The sequence below is a fragment of the Podarcis filfolensis genome, assembly GCF_964270895.1.
Source record: "Podarcis filfolensis genome assembly, chromosome: 8".
Classification (NCBI taxonomy): Eukaryota; Metazoa; Chordata; class Lepidosauria; order Squamata; family Lacertidae; genus Podarcis; species Podarcis filfolensis.
In genome coordinates, this window is record NC_139611.1 from 70,265,401 (window position 1) to 70,284,936 (window position 19,536).

The window sequence follows — 19,536 nt, forward strand, 5'->3', positions numbered from 1 at the left end:
ATTGCAACTTCCATAGGTTTGGGTATATCTTTCCCAACTGCAATTGCTCACATGGTATCTTTTGCAGGTTGAGAACAATGTCTGCCAGTAGTTCTCTGTTAACATTCTGGGCTCTGCTATCCTGAGAAGGGGAGGTTATGGGTAGTCTGATGAAGCTGGGAAGGACTTGGATAAACAGTAAACATGCTGGGTTCCCCTATTTTCAAACCTCATTACTTAATTCCACACACCAGCATACATGTCTCCATGTACCAACTTGCATAGATGGCAAGCTGCCACAAACATGGATGAAGGTGCTTTATACTGGCATGTTATCTGTCCCAGAGATCATGCGACAATAGGTTTTCCTTAAACTGAGCCAGAGACAGGCATAGAATCCATAGGGCAGCGGGGACAGATACGGCTCTCTACACTTCTCTATCATGTCCTTGGAACGCCCTTCGGGCCACACCCTCTCCCCAGGCCACACCCCTTTGCTTTGCACTCCCAAGTGTTTTTGCCTGGCTGGAATGTGTCCTTAAATCGGGATAATACCTCCTGCTTGATAATATCCCAGCCTACTGTACAAAGGTTGCGTTTGCATTCATTGTTCTGCTCATTTTCGCCTCTGGCTCTGCCTGCCAATAGCATGTGGCCCTTGGAATGCTGCCCAGAATTGTATGCGGCCCTCATGCTGATCACACTTCCTCATAATTGCCATGGGATCATGGTTATTTTTCAAAACCAGGAATCCTCTAAAAAGCAGAGGTGCCAAAAGGAAGCCAAATTGCAACATCGCCACCATATATGTCATCGAGAAATGCTCCTTGCTTTTTCAAGTATTGGGAGCGTGTGATGATGCATTGCTTCTCAAATGGTGGAGAGCATCCTGTTTGCCAGAGCTAGCACATTTCCTCATTCCGGATGAAGCATGAATGCTTTGGGAAGAGTTCAGGGCAAGAAGAGCTGTCCTATCCCAGCTTTGTGAGTGCATTCCTAACCTGCCCATTCTGAAGATTATCCGGATTCCAAAAGCTGGCAAAGCAGTCAGAAGGGACTGTCTTTCCTTTCCTCAGAAATTATGCTGAGCCTTTGGAATCAGCAAGCAGAGCAGAGATTTAACCAAGTAATTGCTGGCAGGATTTTGCACTGCAGCAGCGCACCCGTGCCTCCATGCTGGGATCCGTTGTGCAATGCCGCATTTCACAAAAGCAGCAGCAGCAGCAGCCTGCCCCAGCATGACTAGAAGCAAGACTTCTTCACCCTACTTCCAGGTATTATTGAGGCTTTTCCCCCCACCCCGCCCCCATTTATTTCCTATTGCCAAGTTGAAAACAGGCTTTTGTAAAATCCGGTGGTTTCTCTCTGTTGTGCTTTCTTGTACTGCATTATGCTATGAATATAAGACGGTAGCGAGTGTGTGTGTGTGTGCGCAATCTGAGCAGGATATTAGAGTACTGTATGAGCCATTTAGAACCCTGTGATTCAGCACACTTAGAGCTATATGTGACTGACACGCCAATGAGAATTGCTTCCAAGCGAATGGGTTTTAGGAGTCTAGGGCTGCAATCGAACTCAGTAGCAAGCCTCCCAAGGATTATGTGTTGCACCATAATATCCTGATTTACATGGGAGTAAATCCCACAGATTTCAATGGGATTTACTTTCAGGTAGGTTTGCACTCTTAGGAACAATTCTCCCTAGTGAAGAAGGCTGCAGTCCTCAGTTCGTATATATCAAAGTAAGTTTCAGTGGGACTACTCTAAAGTCATTTGGATTTGATGGCTTAAGTTATCTGCACAGGTTTGCCAACGAGATTTTCAGAACTCAGAGGTTTCATAAAATAATACACTCCACCCACCCTGCAAGCATGGTTTAGTAGAAAACTACCTTGCATTGCTTATCCACCCAGTGTAATATGGATGTAACTGAAATTATTGAAGCTTATGGAGTATATGCTGTGTTTTTTCCCCAGTTAATACTTAGGTTCATTTCAAGCATCTTTTCCTCTATCAGACTGAGAATGCAGTCTAAAACACCTAATGGGTTGCATGGCTTATACAAGAATGGGAAGTAGAGAATTAATAATAATGCTGAATTAGCAAAGGATGGAACAATGCACCTCAACATAGCAAATCAAGACAGTTCATACAAAAAGATCTGGATTTGCTAATATTTAAATACATTTTTCTGTCCCACCTGTATTTCTGGATAGGTTCTTTTAAAAATAAAATAAAAATTGGGACATTTTATGGGACAATTGCATATGGGAGGACGTTGCTTTTATTGAATGCCTCCCTTTCTCTAGAAACATTATAGCTGCCTCTTTGACATGCCTTCTTAGTTCATGCAGTCAGTGCTATGGGGGATACCGGGCTGGGGGGGGGGGGAACAAGTGTCAAATTAAGTCTCTATGTCATAATTTTAGTCCCCCTTTTTTGCTGTTAACTGTTATTAACCTTCTATTAACATGTAACTAAAGCTACTACAAAGCATCAAGACAAGTGCAACGTTCTTCTGTCAATGCTGAATAAAGCCATTGTTCTAATACTCTGCAAACCTAACGTATTATCTTCTGCATCCCACCCCTCCTCCTCTCATGTCTGCTATTACAGTACATGAGTGGAAGGGTGTGAGCTTTTATAATGAGATAAGGAAGGTAAATGAAAGGAATATATATATATATGATAGGGAAAGGGAACATGGGAAAGTTCTGGTAAAAAGTCTCCTTGGTGCTGTATCTCTCAATTTGGGAAATGATGGCATCGTGGTGTGCATAACAAATTCTGTACCAATTTAAGAAGGATCTATTGTCGAACTGCATGCATCCAAGACTAAAATATAACTTGTATTTTGATAAAAGTTTCTAAACACTTTCAATAGGGTTCAGTCCTACAAGGCTTTTTTGGTGGGGTGGGGGAAGACAGACACTTTTTTTTTATGTTGTGATGCTGATATTAGGCCCCATCTTAGCTTGGGGCTTACTTGTGTCTATATAGTCACCTGGGCTGCTTTAGGTGTTGTCTCAGGTACTCACCTGTGTTTCCAATATATTGATGTGTGTCACTGTTTTTTTTAAAAATAAAATATCAACAAATAAAGAAATACAAGCTAAGATACACTTTACATGTTTAGAAATTTGTCACTGGTTTTTTTTCTATGATTCTTGGACGTCAGGAGTTGACCCGCATGTACTTATTTAACTAAATCAGGGAGTGGGGAACCTGCAGGTGCTGAAGGTCTGCTCCTCAAATCACCCACAGGGCACTAGCTTTCCCACCCCAGAACTAAATGATTAGAAGATATTTGGCCAGCCAACTTAGGATCTGACCCTAGAGGCAGTGGAGAGACCTCAGGGCTGGATCCCTTGTCTAGGAAACTGCATGATGACAGCAGCAATTATTGCCACCCTAAGAAAAATCAACTTGCAACAGGACAGGAAGGATCCTGAGAACTGATTCTTACACCATTTGTGGTATAGCACGATAGCTGCTTGCGTGTGATTGAGATATGCAATAAACAGGTCATGCTTGAAAGTGGGAGATCACATGGGATAGATGAATGAAGTTGTAACTTTCTACTCCAGTACCTCAACTCCCAGGCGACAGACAGCATTGGCATGGAAATAACCATAACATCTTTTCCTGTCCCGCACAGTCTCACCCTTCCAAACATTACTAGTGCAACATGGTGTGTAACATCTGTGTAAAAGTGGCAACCATTATGTCAAACAGGTTGATATAAGCATCTCCTTGAAATGTATTAAGAACCAATGTATACCTCTTGCCTTGTGTAATGCATTAATACATTCTTGAGATCCAGGGCTTACCTGCTTACCTGGGTGTAAGTCCCATTGGACTCAGAAATGTCATATAGATGGTGCTTTACAAATTACAAGAGGGACAAGACCCTGTCCCAAGGAGCATACATTCTAAAAATCAGGATGTAGAGGGAAGAGTAGAATTATGCAAACTCACTTCTTGCACTGACTATCAATTTGCTGCTCCCTTCTGCAAATAATTACTCATTTGAGCAGCTGTACTCTCATGGGCAGTGTATATTGTCAGAGCAACAATCTTATGCAAGATTCCCACCCCTTTCCTTCTATGAACAGGAAAAGGAATAATAATCACAAGGTTGCAGGGTTTTTGTTTTTTTAAAGTGTCCCTTAAGAGCTGAATTTCAAAAACAATAGATGGAAGATGCTAACAATTGCTAATGTTGTTTTCAATTGCCAAAATGCTGCTGAATTTCTTATGTGTACTAAATTTTAGTCCCAAGGATTGAATAATCAAGTGATAGAAAATGTGAATCTGGCCCATATGTGCACATTGCTCCTATTTGATGGGGGCAACATCTGCTTTCTGTTATCTGCCACTTGCAAAACAGTGTTTTCTCTTTTGGGGAGGTTTTTTTTTATCAGCCCCTTTTCTTGGGTCTTTAAGCAGTTAAATCTCCAAATAAGTAATGCATGCATCTTGCCTCTAGTCCACATGAAGTAACATGAATTAACTGATGAGACTGTTTGTCCTATCTATCTCAATGCTATGTACTATGACTCGCAGCAGCTCTTTAGCGTAGCAGGCAGAGGTCTGCTTGATCCTTCTAATTGGAAATGCCAGGGATACACCCTCAAACTTCCTGCACATAAACCATGTGCTCTGATACTGAGCTATGGTACCTTCCCAAATACCCCTGCTCTATCTTGCCTCCCTTCCACCTCCCCATAATCACCTATCCAAACAGTGAATATTGTTGAGTATATTTTGACCTGCAGCCATCCTATAAAGGTTTTGCCCTAATATGGATTTCCTTTCCTTTCTGTGACTAATTGTTCTATCATTTTATTAAAGTTATTTAAAGAAAAGAAGTTATGGCCAGTTTCGGAAGCCAGTGCCAGGCAGGCTAGCACAAACCACAGCAGGATGGAGAAAGAGGGTTGGTGGTCTTAGGTATCAATCTTGATGTGAGGATAGGTGTGGCAAATGAATGATTTCCATATACTGTATAAAATTTTGGGAAGATGTAGGAGAATTCGACTTTGGGGTAAGACTGGCAACATTAGAAATAGGTTATAAGGTAGGCTCTTGTAGGCTCTGTTCCAAATTAAGTTGTGTGTCCCCCCCCCCATGGAAAACAAATACAACGAAGGTCACTGTGCTTAGCTGGTATGTACTAACGCTTTGCATAGAACTGTCTGCCTCTGCCTCTTGTATCTCACAATTGCTCCTTTTCTCATTTATTTATTAAATCAAATTTAATACAGTCTCCACAAAAAAATAAGCATAGCATTAAGATTATAATGTTATTTTACATAATCCTAGAGCATTCATGGGTCGATATAGGCTCTCCAGAGACAGGTTTGCAAAACCGGTGGGAGAAATTTGCTATCTGCTTTTCTGATTACAGATAGGTAGCCGTGTTGGTCTGCCATAGTCAAAACAAAAAAAATTTTTTTCTTCCAGTAGCACCTTAAAGACCAACTAAGTTAGTTCTTGGTATGAGCTTTCGTGTGCATCCACACTTCTTCAGGTATCTGAAGAAGTGTGCATGCACACGAAAGCTCATACCAAGAACTAACTTAGTTGGTCTTTAAGGTGCTACTGGAAGAAAATTTTTGTTTTGTTTTGCTTTTCTGATGTATGAAAAGAAAGGGGGGGGAGGTTTAATCAAAGGTGTCTCTCTTTATAAAAAAATACTTTTTGCTACTCTTGTAAGCTCAGTGGGTTGATCTGAAATAGCCACAGTCCCAGATATTGCAGCTGTGAGCAGTGGCGTAGCGTGGGTTGTCAGCACCCGGGGCAAGGCAAGTAATTTGCGCCCCCTAACCTGTGGATTTGCGCCCCCTAACCCATGGATTTGCCCTAACCCCAGATGTTGCGCCCGGTGCGGCCGGCCCCCCCCTGCACCCCCCACGCTACGCCACTGGCTGTGAGTGTAGCCAGCACGTGCCACCCACCTGCCACAGTGGTGATAGATAACGCCGTACCAATTTATTTTAGTGCCCACACTGCTGGTTGAAGAGCAGGGTGCAGATGAGGAACCAGGTGTCCTTTGGACTCCAATTCCCATCAGCACCGGCCAATCCATGGTCAGGGATGATGGGAAAACCACCCACACCTGGAGATCCAGACGACCCGCGTCCCCGGAGTAAAGAGCCCTGAGCTGAACGTACCCCCGCCCCCCGCTCGCTTGCGTGACTTTGCGGCTAAGTCTCGCTCACCCTAACCTACCTCACAGGGTTGCTCTGAGGACAAACGCGCGAGGAAGGGAAAGGAGCAAGAAAAAAGCAACGCCGAGGGAGTGGGGGGGAAAGGCGGGCTTAGGAAAGGAAAGGCAGCAAATGGAACGCGCGAAACCTTCCTCAGAGGAGGAGGAAAAGCGTTGCCTTTTAAGGAACCGCGGTCCGCGCGTGGCGCTGACACGGGGAGGAGGGCAACCCTCCTCACGACCACGCTTCTGCGCGGGACCGTCCTGGCTCGAATGCGGCGCGCGAGGCGGCCCTTCGCCAGGCCCTACTTTGGCGGGCGAGGGAAGCAAGAGAAGGCGGCTGGGGGAAAGTCTGCGGAGGCGAGGCGAGCGGCCAGGCCCTCCTTTTCTCCTCCTCCTCCTTCGCCACCCTTCTCCTTCCTCCTGACGTCAGGGCCGCCCGCCAGCAGGGGCTGCTGCTGCCGCTGCTCCCCGCCTCTCATTGTCAGGAGGAGCCCCAAGCACTGCAGCCCTGCGAGCGGGCCGGATCCAAGCGGGCCGCCGCCGCCGCGCATCGCGGAGTGGGGAGCCCCGGCGGTCTCCGCTGCCGCAGCCTGAGGCGACGAAACCCCGGACTGCAGCTGCTGCAACTGCAATTGCTGCTGGTTGGTGGCGGGGCTGCCGCCTTCGCCGCTCCTCCAGAAAGTCCTTGGCGGACTTGGATCCTTCGATTCCCGGCTAAGTTCCTTAGGGGAAGGAAAAAGGTGGCGGATTCGGCGGGGAGAAGAAGGAGGTAGGCGAGGGGATTTATTTATTTATTTTGGTGGGGGGTTGCTATGTGTGAGTTGGGTCAGGGTGGGATCGGGGTGCGCTTTGGGGGTCAGGGCAGGAGGGGAAGTTGCGGGGGGCTCTTCCTCCCTGCCTCCCGATCGCCCCTTTCCGCCTCCTCCTCCTCCTCCTCCTGGGCTGATTTCTGGGCTCCAAGAGCGCTGCCAAAACCAAGCTGGGGCTGGGAAGGAATTCAAGGCATCCGCTTTGTTCAAGTTGCCAGTGTGTGTAGACAGACCCTTAAAAAAACTAATTAGCGACTGGAAACTGGGAGGGTTTCCTGTGGCTGGGTTCTTTTTCATCTTTTTTTTTTTAAAAAAAAGGATGACTACTTATTTTCTTCTTTTTTTGTTATGTTTCGAGTTTTTGCCCCTGAAATCTTAGCTTGGGATAGAGAGAGAGAGAGGATCTCTCTCTCGTTCGCTCGCTCTGGGAACTTCCCAAGCATCCAAGTTTCTGCCCGGGTGTCTCTAGGAGAGGCCGGGCCCTTTCCTGCAGAGGAAATGCTTCGTAGGAAAAACGGCTCGGCGGTAAGAGTCGGGGATGGTGCACCGTTCCCAAGGATGCAAGCGCAGGCGAAAGGGATCGGCTTCCGGCCCGATCCTAGCCATGCTTTACTCAGAAGTAAATGTCACGCAGTGGGAGTTGCGAGCAAGGAGGTGCGCATCGGATTTTTCATTTTGGTGGCATAACCGTAAGCGGGTTTACTCGGAAGTAAACCCGACTGATTTCAGTGAAGCTTAACTCTAGAAGGATATTTAGGGTTACACAGCCGCAGGGATTGGCTTCAGTTGCATCTTCTTAAGACTTCTTGTTGGATTAGATTTGTATCATTGTTATTATTCCCATTCTCTAAAGAAAAGAATATGTAATTGTTGAGTTGGAATGGACATGGCTCCTTCACTTTTTTATCTACACAACAACCCTGTGAGGTAGGTTGGACTGAGACTGTGTGTGTGTGCGCATGTGATCACCCAGTAAACTGCGAGGCAGAGCAGGATATAAACCTGGATCTCCCCACCATCACAGCACACCATGATGTAGCCCCATTGAATTCAATAAACATGCATAGGATTGGGCCGCAAGGCTGCAATCCTGAATGTACTAAGCTTAGAGCAGGTCCTCATTGCAATCCGGTGAATATGGTTCAGAGGAAGTACCCTTTTGGGGTGTTGCTTCTCATTTGAACAAAGCTGCTGGAAAAAAACTTCTGCCTCATATTGTGATTCTGCTATCGACTTCCTGAGTACCCTTGGAAAAGTCCCTTTGTCTTGGACAAACTTTCCCAGGCCTGAAAAGGAGAGTAATTGTGTTTCATACTTCACAGGTTTGTTGAACATTTGTGCGGGTGGAATAACATTATGGTTGCCACCACCTTTTCTATTTTCTGTTGGTGCCTTTCACAGGGTTGCGATAGACATTCAGCAGATATGGCTTCCCTCATTGAATGCATATATGTGCCAGCAAAAGCTGCATGTGTAGAATTTCTGCCTGTTATGCAGTTGTTAAAAGTACAGGGAAGCTGAGCTAGAAAAAAGGTTGCAATGTAGCATGGGCTACAAGGAGGATGCTAAATCTTATTGTCTGAATTGTGTTTGGACTCTTGCAATCAGGCCTGTGTGCCTAAGAATTTGAGAGATGGATTTCCCTGTGGTAGGCTTGTCATTGCTAGCGCTAGTGTGGCTTTGAATCACTTTTTTCATCTGGATTATATTTCTGTAGTTCTGCACTGCTGTGTTTCTATCCCACCTTTCTTCCAAGCAGTTCAGGGCACACGGCTCTTCCCCACTCTTTTATCCTTATGACAATCCTGTGAAGTTGGTTAGAGTGGAAGAAAGCAAATGTCGCACAGTCATGGCACAGTCATGTCACAAGCTTCACGGGTTGAGCAGGGATTCAAACTCAGGATCAGTCTGACACCATTAACAGCTAGAGTCTAACCACTATGCAACACTGCCCGTGGTAGAAATGCCACTCAAGGTTCTTAGTCAATGGGTGGGGAGCCTGTGTTCCTCCAGATGTTGTTGTTTTACAGCTCCCATCATCCTCAACCACTGGCCATGTTGGCTGGAGTTGATGGGAGCTGGAGCCTCACTATAACTGAAGGTCCAAGGTTCCCCACTCTTCTTTGCTACATCTTGCCAAACTCTGAGTGGGGGCTGCAAACTTTGTCTTCACCTACTTGAGTTGAACCTTTCCCTTCACCAATTATGGAAAGGATTTGGGTGAAAATGGTGGAGGAGACCTGTTGCTCCTTGCCCCAGCCTTGGTGACTGCAGCTTTTGCTCTAAGGTTTAAGATAAACAAACAAACACAGAATAACATGTGAGGAGTCCTGGTTTTCTTTGCTCTCAGATACAGTTCCAAGCAACCTCCATTTAAACAAAAATGGATCAACACAGAAGCTGGACTACTCCAGAGGAGGAGAGTACTTTGGAGTAAGGAAAAGCACTGGAAAATGTTGGTTAGGCAAGGCACTGTCAGTTGTAGGGATATGTCTGGGTGTGTGTCTTTGCTTTGCTTGGTTGGCAGTGTTGTGTAGTGGTTACAGTGATGGACTAGAATCTAGGAGACAAGGAGTCAAAATCGCTACTCGAACGTGAAGCTCATGGGGTAACCTTGGGCGAGTCCACTGTCTCTCAGCCTACCTTCCTGTGCAATGTTGTTTTGAGGAGAAAATGGGGAGGGGGGTATCTGAAGGCAGCCCTGTTTAGGGAAGCTTTTAATGTTTGACAGTCTATTGTATTTTAATATTTTGTTGGAAGCCGCCCAGAGTGGCTGGGGAAACCCAGCCAGATGGGTGGGGTATAAATAATAAATTATTATTATTATATTTTTACTCACCACTTAGAGCCCCTTGGAGGAAAGGTGAAATATAAATGTAAGAAAATAGGTCTGGCGTGAAAGAGAGAGCAAATCTTCTTGTGGCCTGGCAGAGCAGGGAATCTTTAAATGTAGTAGAGAGCCGAGAATTGTTCTGCGTCAAAAAGACTTATTTTAATCAGACTTCACCCCCAGGGTAGAGATGCTTTTGCTCAATTTACTCCGAGGAATTTTTCTTCTTCTCCAGCTTCTTCTAAAATGAAACCATCTTTCCTTCGCACACAGGGGCAGATTCTGGGTGTGAAGCTAAGCAATGTTTATTGCCTTGTAAGTCCATTTTTGCTCATTCAGGGCTGACGAGCGAGCCGACTGACGACTCATTACTCCGAGAGGAAACATGGCATTTGTTTTCACTAAAGAGCAATGGAATTTAGCACTTTTGGCTGTGGCCGGGCTATTGTCTGCAAGCAAAAGCAGGCCAAGGGTTTCTGCTTTCCTTAATTATTAATTGCATCTGGTTTCTCATTCAGGGCCACAGGAGTAAACTACAGGTACTCAGCAAGCCGTAGGCAAGGCTGGGGGTGGCTGGGGTGGGGAGATGCCTCCCAGACTTGCACCCCCTCACTCTCATAGCTAGAACCCTGCACTTATTTGAAAGACAGGTACTTGTCACATAAGAGACCTTTTCTTTATTATCGTTGGTTAGTGTTGGAGTCAAAACAAATAAATGGGTGTTGCAAGGTGGGGATTTTGACCTTAAGGATATCTCTTGCAGTGGATGAAAGAGGCAGGCTTGTGGGGCTGGGCTGTAGGTCGGTGGTCTTGGCATCTGCTTTGAATGCGGAAGGCCCCAGGTTCAACCTAGGTATCTACAGGTAGGAAACCTTCAAACCTTGAAGAGCTGCTGCCAGTCAGTGTAGACAGTACTGAGCTAGATGGATCAGAGGTCTGATGCAAGGTTCGAAATTAGCAGGGCGCCAGGCGCATTTTGCACCTAAAGATTCTCTATTTGTGGGCACCTCAACAAGTCTGGGTGCCGTTTTTTTTTGCGCCCGGCTGACACTCAAGGATTACTGAAATGTAAGTGCTTTGAAGCCTCAAAGAATATGTTAAAGATAGACACTATGTTAAGGAGTTTAACAATAAAGAGTACAGTCGTACCTTGGTTCTTGAACATCATGTGACTTGAACATATTGGCTCCTGAACGCCGCAAACCCGGAAGTGAGTGTTCCGGTTTGTGAACATTTTTTGGAAGCCGGACATCCGATGGGGCTTCCGCAGCTTCCGATTGTGTGCAGGAGGCTCCTGCAGCCAATCGGAAGCTGCGCCTTGGGTTTTCAAATGTTTTCGGAAGTCGAACGGACTTCCGGAACGGATTCTGTTCGAGAACCAAGGTACGACTGTAGACTGTTTTGAAAACCGAAGTATGGTACCAATATCTTTATTGTAAACACCAAATTAAACATGCATTTATGATTTCTGATAAAAATGTGATATTAACAATGTGTCTCTTATGTGAATTGCATATTAGTTCATGCTTATCAAAATAATAAATAAAAAGTCTTGCCTACCCTGTTCTAAAAAATGGCGACAAGAGATTCTGTTTTGGCGCCCACAAGCTAGGTTGCAGGAGCCTTTGGCTCCTAGCTTTTCTATCCCAGTTTCTAACACTGGTTTCGGATATGATATAAGGCAGCTTCCTATGTTTCTATGGAACTGATGGCATAAAGCAGTGGTGGGTCACATCTGGCTCTCCATTTGTTGTTGGACTGCAACTGCTATCAGCCCAGCCCACTATGGTCAGTGGCCAGGAGTGATGGGAGTTGTAGTTTGGCAACATCTAGGAGGCCACACATTCTTCACCACTGGTCTGAGGCTTTGGAGAGCTGCTGCCAGTTGAGTAGGCAACAGTAGATAAATAATCTGACATTGTATAAGGCAGCTTCATATGTTCTGTGTGTTCTCTGTGCCTGTTTTCTGGTAATACAAAATGAGGAACATGCACATATTAAGCAAGGAATGATTGTGGGTCTTCTCATTTTAAGGACCACATAAACTGGTTGCTTGTTTTATCATTTTCGTACATGCGCATTTCAGTTGTGAGACTGAAAGTTGTTAGGTGTTTCCCCCATTCTCATGCAACACATTCTGCCTTCAGGCTGCAAGGGATGATAGGGAAGGGTTGTAGGTCAGTAGTAGTACATGTAATTTGCATGTGAAAGGTCCCAGGTTCAAACCTCATATTTTCCAGGTAGGGTGGGAAGAAATGTCCGCCTGAGACCCTAGAGAGCTGCTGCCAGTCCGTGTAGACAGCACTGAAGTAGATGATACCAATAGTTTGATTCGATATAAGGCAGCCTCTTTGAAAGCAGGAACTGGTATATGAAAGGTGTGGCAAGACTTCTAAAAAAGCAATGTTGGTCCTAATCATAAGCGTCTCTGTATGTGTGTACCATTTGTGCTCTAGGCAACTAAATATTGGGGGCTGCCCCCCCCCCCGGTGCTACCCCTGCAGCTAGTCCCTACAGGTAGTGTTTGCCAATACATATGGGCACATTGGTTAAGGGTGGATTCCCAAAATGTGTGTGTTCCTTAGCTGGCCATCAACTGTCATCTTGAATTTATCTGTTCCATACAGTGGTACCTCGGGTTACATATGCTTCAGGTTACATACGCTTCAGGTTACAGACTCTGCTAACCCAGAAATAGTGCTTCAGGTTAAGAACTTTGCTTCAGGATGAGAACAGAAATTGCGCTCCAGCAGCGCGGTGGCAGCGGGAGGCCCCATTAGCTAAAGTGGTGCTTTAGGTTAAGAACAGTTTCAGGTTAAGTACGGACCTCCGGAACGAATTAAGTACTTAACCTGAGGTACCACTGTATATCATATTTTTAGTTGAGCAAATACTGAAGGCCACTAGCAGTGGCTGGTAGAAGATGAAACAAAGGAACATGTTTTTGGTTTTTGTTTGAATACTTCTGTACGGAGGCAGGAACATAAGGCAGGCTCCAGATTCCTGTAGTTCTTTTCACTTTTTTATTTGCATTGATTGCTGTGTGCAAGCGGGTGGCCAACGTGGTGCCCTCAAGCTGTTTTGGACTACAATTTCCACCGTTCCATGGTGGCTGGGGCTGATGGGAGTTGTAGTCCAAACATTGGATTGGGGGGAGAGGAGACCGTGTTGGCTACCCTAGCTCCGTACGTTCAACAGGGAACTGGCAGTCACTTCATTTTGAGTCCACAGCCCCTTTCAGTTGGCTTCACTTGCTGAATTGGGTCCTATACAAGCTGAGACATGGGCAAAGGGCTCTTTTAACCCCTTTGGTCCTGGTGTGGATAGTTTTGGGCAAAGGCCTCCCTTGTCCGTTTAGCTGCTGCTTCCTGTGTGTGAGCAGAAGCAAATGAAAGTGAGCATCTCAGATGCATGGAAAATGTAAGGGCTCAGCATCAGATGCTTTGGCTATCAGCAGTTGGGAGGAGGGGGTAAAGAATATTGGCCAGCTGAGGTCCATAATGACTAAAAGCCTTTGCCCCAAAGCTGGTATAGCTATTCATAGTGATGATGAGGATGGGGTGTGTGTTGGGGTCTAGATGAAAAGCTTCTGAAGTGCTTGATTGAGCATCTATGTAGGGATCTTGACATTGGCCGAAAATCGGCTGAACTGTTCACCATAAGGGAGGATGATTGAGTAACAAGATGTTTCCATAGCTATTCCGAATTTTTTCTTCTTTGAAGGTTGTAGGACAGCAACCAGTTATACCTGGGCTTTTCAAACTTTCTTGCAATAAGCCTTTCCTAAGTCAAGAAACAAAAGCTTGATCCCAGCCCACCTGTGCTATGAAGATAAAGCCAACTGTTTTGCAAGGTGTGGAGGCAAGTAGATTGGTGGGAAATAGCGAAAACAAGGACCAGAAGAGAACAAGGGTATGCTTTAGGATTAGAGAAAGGAATGGAAAAGTAATTCCTCAGTTGATCTCCACCAGACAACAGAAATATGTAGCTGCTAGTGATAGGATGATTGGAACTGGGTGTGTATGTGTGTCCATAAGTTAACAGGCCCATTCAAGAATAATAATAAAAAAATCTTAACTGTAGGAATCAAGGAAAACAGAAACTGAAATTTAACAACCGCTTTTGTTGGGATAGCTGTCACGTGTTTGGAAAACCTTTCCAAAGCACTTGAAGTGATCACAGAAGAGACACTTCTTATAGATACTGGACATGAAATTTATTGGGGGTAGGATAAGGACAAAGCTGCACAATTATGTAGGCAAGGAAAATCCACTCATTTTGTTCTGAACTGGTAATCGTCTTGAAATTATCTGTTCCATTTGTCCTGTTTCCAATGCCCAGTTGTGAGTGCCGATGCTTATGTAGGGAAGCATGTTTATGTAGGGGAAAATGTCACCATCCGGGCACAAGAGGAATGTACAGTGGTACCTCAGGTTACATACGCTTCAGGTTACAGACTCCGCTAACCCAGAAATAGTGCTTCAGGTTAAGAACTTTGCTTCAGGATGAGAACAGAAATCGTGCTCCGGCTGCACGGCAGCAGCAGGAGGCCCCATTAGCTAAAGTGGTGCTTCAGGTTAAGAACAGTTTCAGGTTAAATACGGACCTCCGGAACGAATTAAGTACGTAACCTGAGGTACCACTGTATATGGTTGTAGAAGTGGTTGTTTTTTTAAGCTCTTGGGGGGACATTGTGAGGAGGGGGGGAAATCACCCCAAAAGCCCAGTGATGACTGAACATGCTCGGTAGCTGTGAACCAATATCCTAGGACTGGATTGCTGGTGGTGGGGAAATGGAAATATCGTGGAGCATTTCAGGCTGACTAGAAGAGTGAACAGGCCTTCACACGGCAACATTTTATTGCAGCTCCCTCTTTTGTTCGCTAAAGGATCATGCCTTGTCACTATGGAAAATGAAGTCCACATTTTAAAAGCGAATTTGAAGAGAAGAGGAATCTATGCCGTAGTGTGGACAACAATGACTAAATTAATCCACCCAGCAGTTCTGAAATGGTAGTTATCTTGAAATTATCTAATCATAAAGGCTATATGAGTTACCCCATTATTCATTTTCTCTTCCATCTGCGATTAAATGTCAGTCATTGAATTTTTTGGTTTGCGACATGGACGCTTTGAGATGTAGTTCTGAAGAATTGCTTAAACTTCTTGGGTTTTTTGGCAAGAAATCTGAGAATATACGACTCTACTGTAATAATAGTAGGCACACATTACTTTTCTTTCATTATTTAATTAAGGCTGCAGTTTTATACTTACTTCCCTGGGACTAAGTCTCATTGATCCCAATATTTCTACAGGATTTATACCCTGCTTTGCCTAGAAAAACAATTCAAGGTGGCTAAATTAGTTGAACTTCATTCCTATTGAAATCAAACAAAACTTGAGTTAACTAATTTGAGCCCCATCTGGACTGCACATTTAAAGCAGTATCATACCATTTTAAACAGTTATGAATGCTTCAAAATAGTTCTGGGATCTGTAGTTTGTTAAGGGTGCTGACAGTTAGTTAGTCCTTCACAAAACTACAGTTCTCAGAGTGGTTTAACAGTCAATCCAACTTCCCAGGGAACTCTGGGAATCGTCACTCTGAGGTGAATGGGGGCGGGGTCTCCCCACAACTCTCAGCGCCGTTGGCAACCTATTCTTCCCAGGATTCTTTGGGGGAGGAAAGCTTAGTTACAAAGGCTAAGCAACGTGAAACCGTGAGATAAAACACAACTGATAAAAGGATAACGGCGGCGGCAGCAGAAAATAAAATAACTATATTAGCACCTCATCCCAACAACATAAAACCTTATCAGCTGGCTACGAAAACAAATGCCCTTCTAAAAAGACAGATCTTTATTGTTCAACAAAATACCCACAAGGGATAGGGCGGCTTGCTGCAAAAGAGGACAAGGCTCTTGCGCCTTTTAAATGGGAAAGTTCAGCAAATGTAGATGTCAGTGGCGGCTGGTCCCCATTGATCCTGGTGGAGAGGAAGGTAGGCAAAAAATTGTAGGGGGAACCTGGGACTGCAATAGGCAGAGCCAGAAGTAGGTGTGACCATTCCCAACCCCTTGCCATTTTTTTTCCTATTGGTCCCACTCCTCTACATTTAACAGCAGCCTGACATGTGGAAATTAAACAAGCAAAGCTATTTGTGGCATGGGAAAAAACCTTAATCTTAGTCCCACTGTGTTCAAGAGGATTCACTCTTTAGACTAGGAGCATAGTTTCAGCAGCTTAGTTTTTGCATATCAGGCGGCTGCTGCTGCTGCTAAACTCATAGGGCTGGTTTTTAAAAAGGTGGCAATCCCTTCTGCTCCCAGGTATTCCAGGAAAAAGCCTCAGGCCATTTGCAGGGGAGAGTAGAGTTATCAGCTTTTTTCCTCCTTCGGCTTGATGCCTCCAAGGACCACCACTTACGAGATACTTTTGCTTCAATTCTGAGTCCCATGAACATGCCTGAACTTGGTCAGTAGCTTTCAGGGACGACCGACCACTTCATCAGATGTATGGAGTGTTATCCCAAGTTTCACTTAAGGCCCTGTACTCTGTGTTGCTCAGACTTCATCTGATGACATGATTGGACCATGAAAGCTTCTGCCATATGACATTTGTCAGTTGTCAAGTCTGCTTGTGCCAGTGCCACATAAGGATCTTGACTTCAGGGCTGAATAATGGTACATACAAAAAAAAAAAAGTGCAAGGAAAGAGTGAAAACTTTTATTCTTTCTCCATACAACAAGTCTCTGCACTCCCACCTCTCATCCCTCTAGCTTCTATCAGTTTTGAAATAAAGGGTTATCCCACGTTTCACATAGCCTCATACCTGGTGTTACTTAGGAATTCTACGAAGCCGAAGAAATCAGTGCAGTTTTGAAATCAATGGTTAAAAATCAGTGCCGTTTTGAAAGATTCAGTCCACTGTCTTGGTTTAGACCAGGAGTCAGCAACCTAAGGCCCATGGGCCACAAGCGGACCACGGGAGTTGTTTAACTGGCCCATGAGCCGCCCCCGAACCGAGCCGCCCGCTCAGCGAGTCCACAGAGGGATCTCCGCTGGAGTGAACCTGCCCAGGAAAGGTAAACCTTGCCAACCCCTGGTTTAGACAGCATCCCGTTGTTTCCAAACATAGGAAAACCTGCTCCTTGAAGCAGGTACCATCATACATAATTTGGTTACAATATCTTAAGAGGTACTCAAAGACAGTGGGCAAAGTTCCAAAATATATAGTACACACACACACACACACACACACACACACAGAGAGAGAGAGAGAGAGAGAGAGAGAGAGAGAGAGAGAGAGAGATTGGTAAACACCACTGAGGTTGAAGGAAAATGGACTGCAAGGGTTCTCCAGGGCATCTTTCCCAGTCATCCTTGGAGAGGTTGAACCTGAAACCTTCTGCATTCAAAGCAAATGATCTACTATTGCACTATGATCCATTTCCCAGTGGCTTTTCATCTGCTCACTCCAGGGACTGAAGATTCTTAAGCGAGGGATTGGATTTGCCTAAGTGGTTGCATTAATGAGATTTGAACTGGGAACTTCAAGCATGTAGTTCATGCATTGGGTAACAAGGGATATTTGAACTTCATTGGGGGTTTTTTGGAGGGGGTCTCTTCTAATTGGCTGGGCTTCTTGCTCTGCCGTGACCTAAGGGGTGAACAGTCATGCAACGTGGAAATCTATCTATTTCATTAATCTTCACATCAGGGGCAGGCAGCTTGTTCAGCGTCTTGCAAACTCATCCTGAGCTGACTTCACGTATTTAGCAATCTGCATGAATAAGAGTGGACAAGTCCAGTCTTGCTGGCTGAAGTAACAAAGGTTCCAGGTATTGTGCGTTCCAAATACTAAGAAAATAATCATCATGGTTTAACCCCACAAAATAAAATCGGCGTGGAAGAGAGGATAATGGAAAACAACATTGACATGGCACCCGTACAACTAGCTACTGTGCAATGTGGATTATAGGCATCTTCACCATGGAAGAACTCAATGAAGAGTCCTGCTTGATCAGACTAAAAGATCCATCTAGCAGGAAATATTGCAAACACACAAATAAACGACAACATTATTAGCACTCTTTCTTTTATAGCTTGATTCCAAACATCTCTTTTTGGAAGTGTCCCATTGAGTTATTAGGAAACAATCCTAACTCCTTTCCACACCACTTCAGGCCAGCAAAGCTTGATGGAGTCATGGCGGCATCTGCACGTCTTCCATGCACAGTGGCTGGGGTAGAAGACAGTGGTGGGCAGGCAGATTATTGTGCCAGACTGAAGCTGTTGCACAATGCAGTCATATGATGGGAATGGGGCTGGCTCAGCCCACCCCTGAAAAGCCCCATTTTAGGGCTTTCCTGAGGCACTTCTGCTTGCATGCTTGGTTGGAATGGGGAGTTTATGACAGTTTTCAAGTGGTGGGCAGCAGGAGGCTGACGGTGGCTTGCAGGGATGAGAGCAATCCAGGCACCCAGCCAGAAGCGGGTCTTGAGTGCTCTGTTAGTAAATATAAGAATAGCCCTGCTGGATTGGACCAATGTCCTGTCCAGGAGCCCACACCCCAGAATGGCCAGCCAGGTGCCTCCAGAAAGCCCACAACTGGGACACAAGGGCAATACCAATATCCCTTCTTTTGTATGTTGTTCATCAGTATTCACCAGTATCCTGTTTCTGAACCTGAAGGAGCGTCTCCATCCCCATCGTTCTGCCTGGACACTGAGGTCCAGTGCAGAGGGCCTTCTGGCGGTTCCCTCGCTGCGAGAGGCCAAGCTACAGGGAACCAGGCAGAGGCAGAGGGCCTTCTCGGTAGTGGCACCCTCCCTGTGGAACGCCCTCCCACCAGATGTCAAAGAAAACTACCAGACTTTTAGAAGACATCTGAAGGCAGCCCTGTTTAGGGAAGCTTTTAATGTTTAATAGACCATTGTGTTTTAATATTTTGTTGGAAGCCACCCAGAGTGGCTGGGGAAACCCAGCCAGATGGGTGGGGTATAAATATATTATTATTATTATTATTATTATTATTATTATTATTATTATTATTACCTGGATATTCACAAAGGTCTTTGTGATTATAATAAGGAACGTGTTCAAATTTCATCCCTCTGCCTTTGGTAAAAAATTTTAGATGTTCTGCTGAAGGAGCTTTTAAATCAGATTGAAGAAACTCGGATGAGCTTTTAAAGTGTGTAGTTCCTAGGCCGTTCGAGGATCAGATTTTCATCACTTCATTTCTCCATCCCTCTTCCCTAGCGAAGTGGTCACAATTGTGATAGGTGTAGATAGAAGTCTCTCTTTCGTGTACACAAACACACATGGTTGAGTTGTGTTGGGAGATGGATTTACCTAAGGAAATGCACGTAAAGAGTCTTGTGCCACCTTGAAGACTTAACACATTTGTTGTATTTAAAGTGCCACAAGTGTCTCTTAATGTTTGCTGTAACAGACTCACCTGGCTAGACCTCTGGAATTAGTTCCTTAAGGATCTGTGGACAGATGGTGCTGGGGGTGGCAGCATTTTCTTTCCTTCAAGAAAGAAGAACTTAGCATCTTCAGTGGCACATTCTGCATTGGTGTTTCTGCCAATGAACCCTTGCATAGCGCAGAAGAGTTTTAGGGCTCACTTTCAAGCTTGTTGGCTGTTTCTGATGTTGTCATTGAGGGACACCTGATAAAATTACCAAGAACCTTGTG

At 45.0% G+C, this 19,536-nt stretch overlaps 1 protein-coding gene across 2 annotated transcripts in view; it reads left to right on the forward strand.

Moving 5' to 3' along the window:
- The first annotated feature begins 1,136 nt into the window (after positions 1–1,136).
- The window catches only part of LUZP1 (leucine zipper protein 1), a 70,471-nt gene continuing 52,071 nt past the window's right edge, over positions 1,137–19,536 (forward strand). The window contains exon 1 of one of the 2 annotated variants that reach the window (XM_083626869.1): positions 1,137–1,253. The gene's annotated coding sequence lies outside the window, so the exon portion shown is untranslated. Of the gene's footprint in view, positions 1,254–6,187; positions 6,962–19,536 lie in introns of those variants that run through there. The other variant, XM_083626867.1, reaches the window with a different exon arrangement.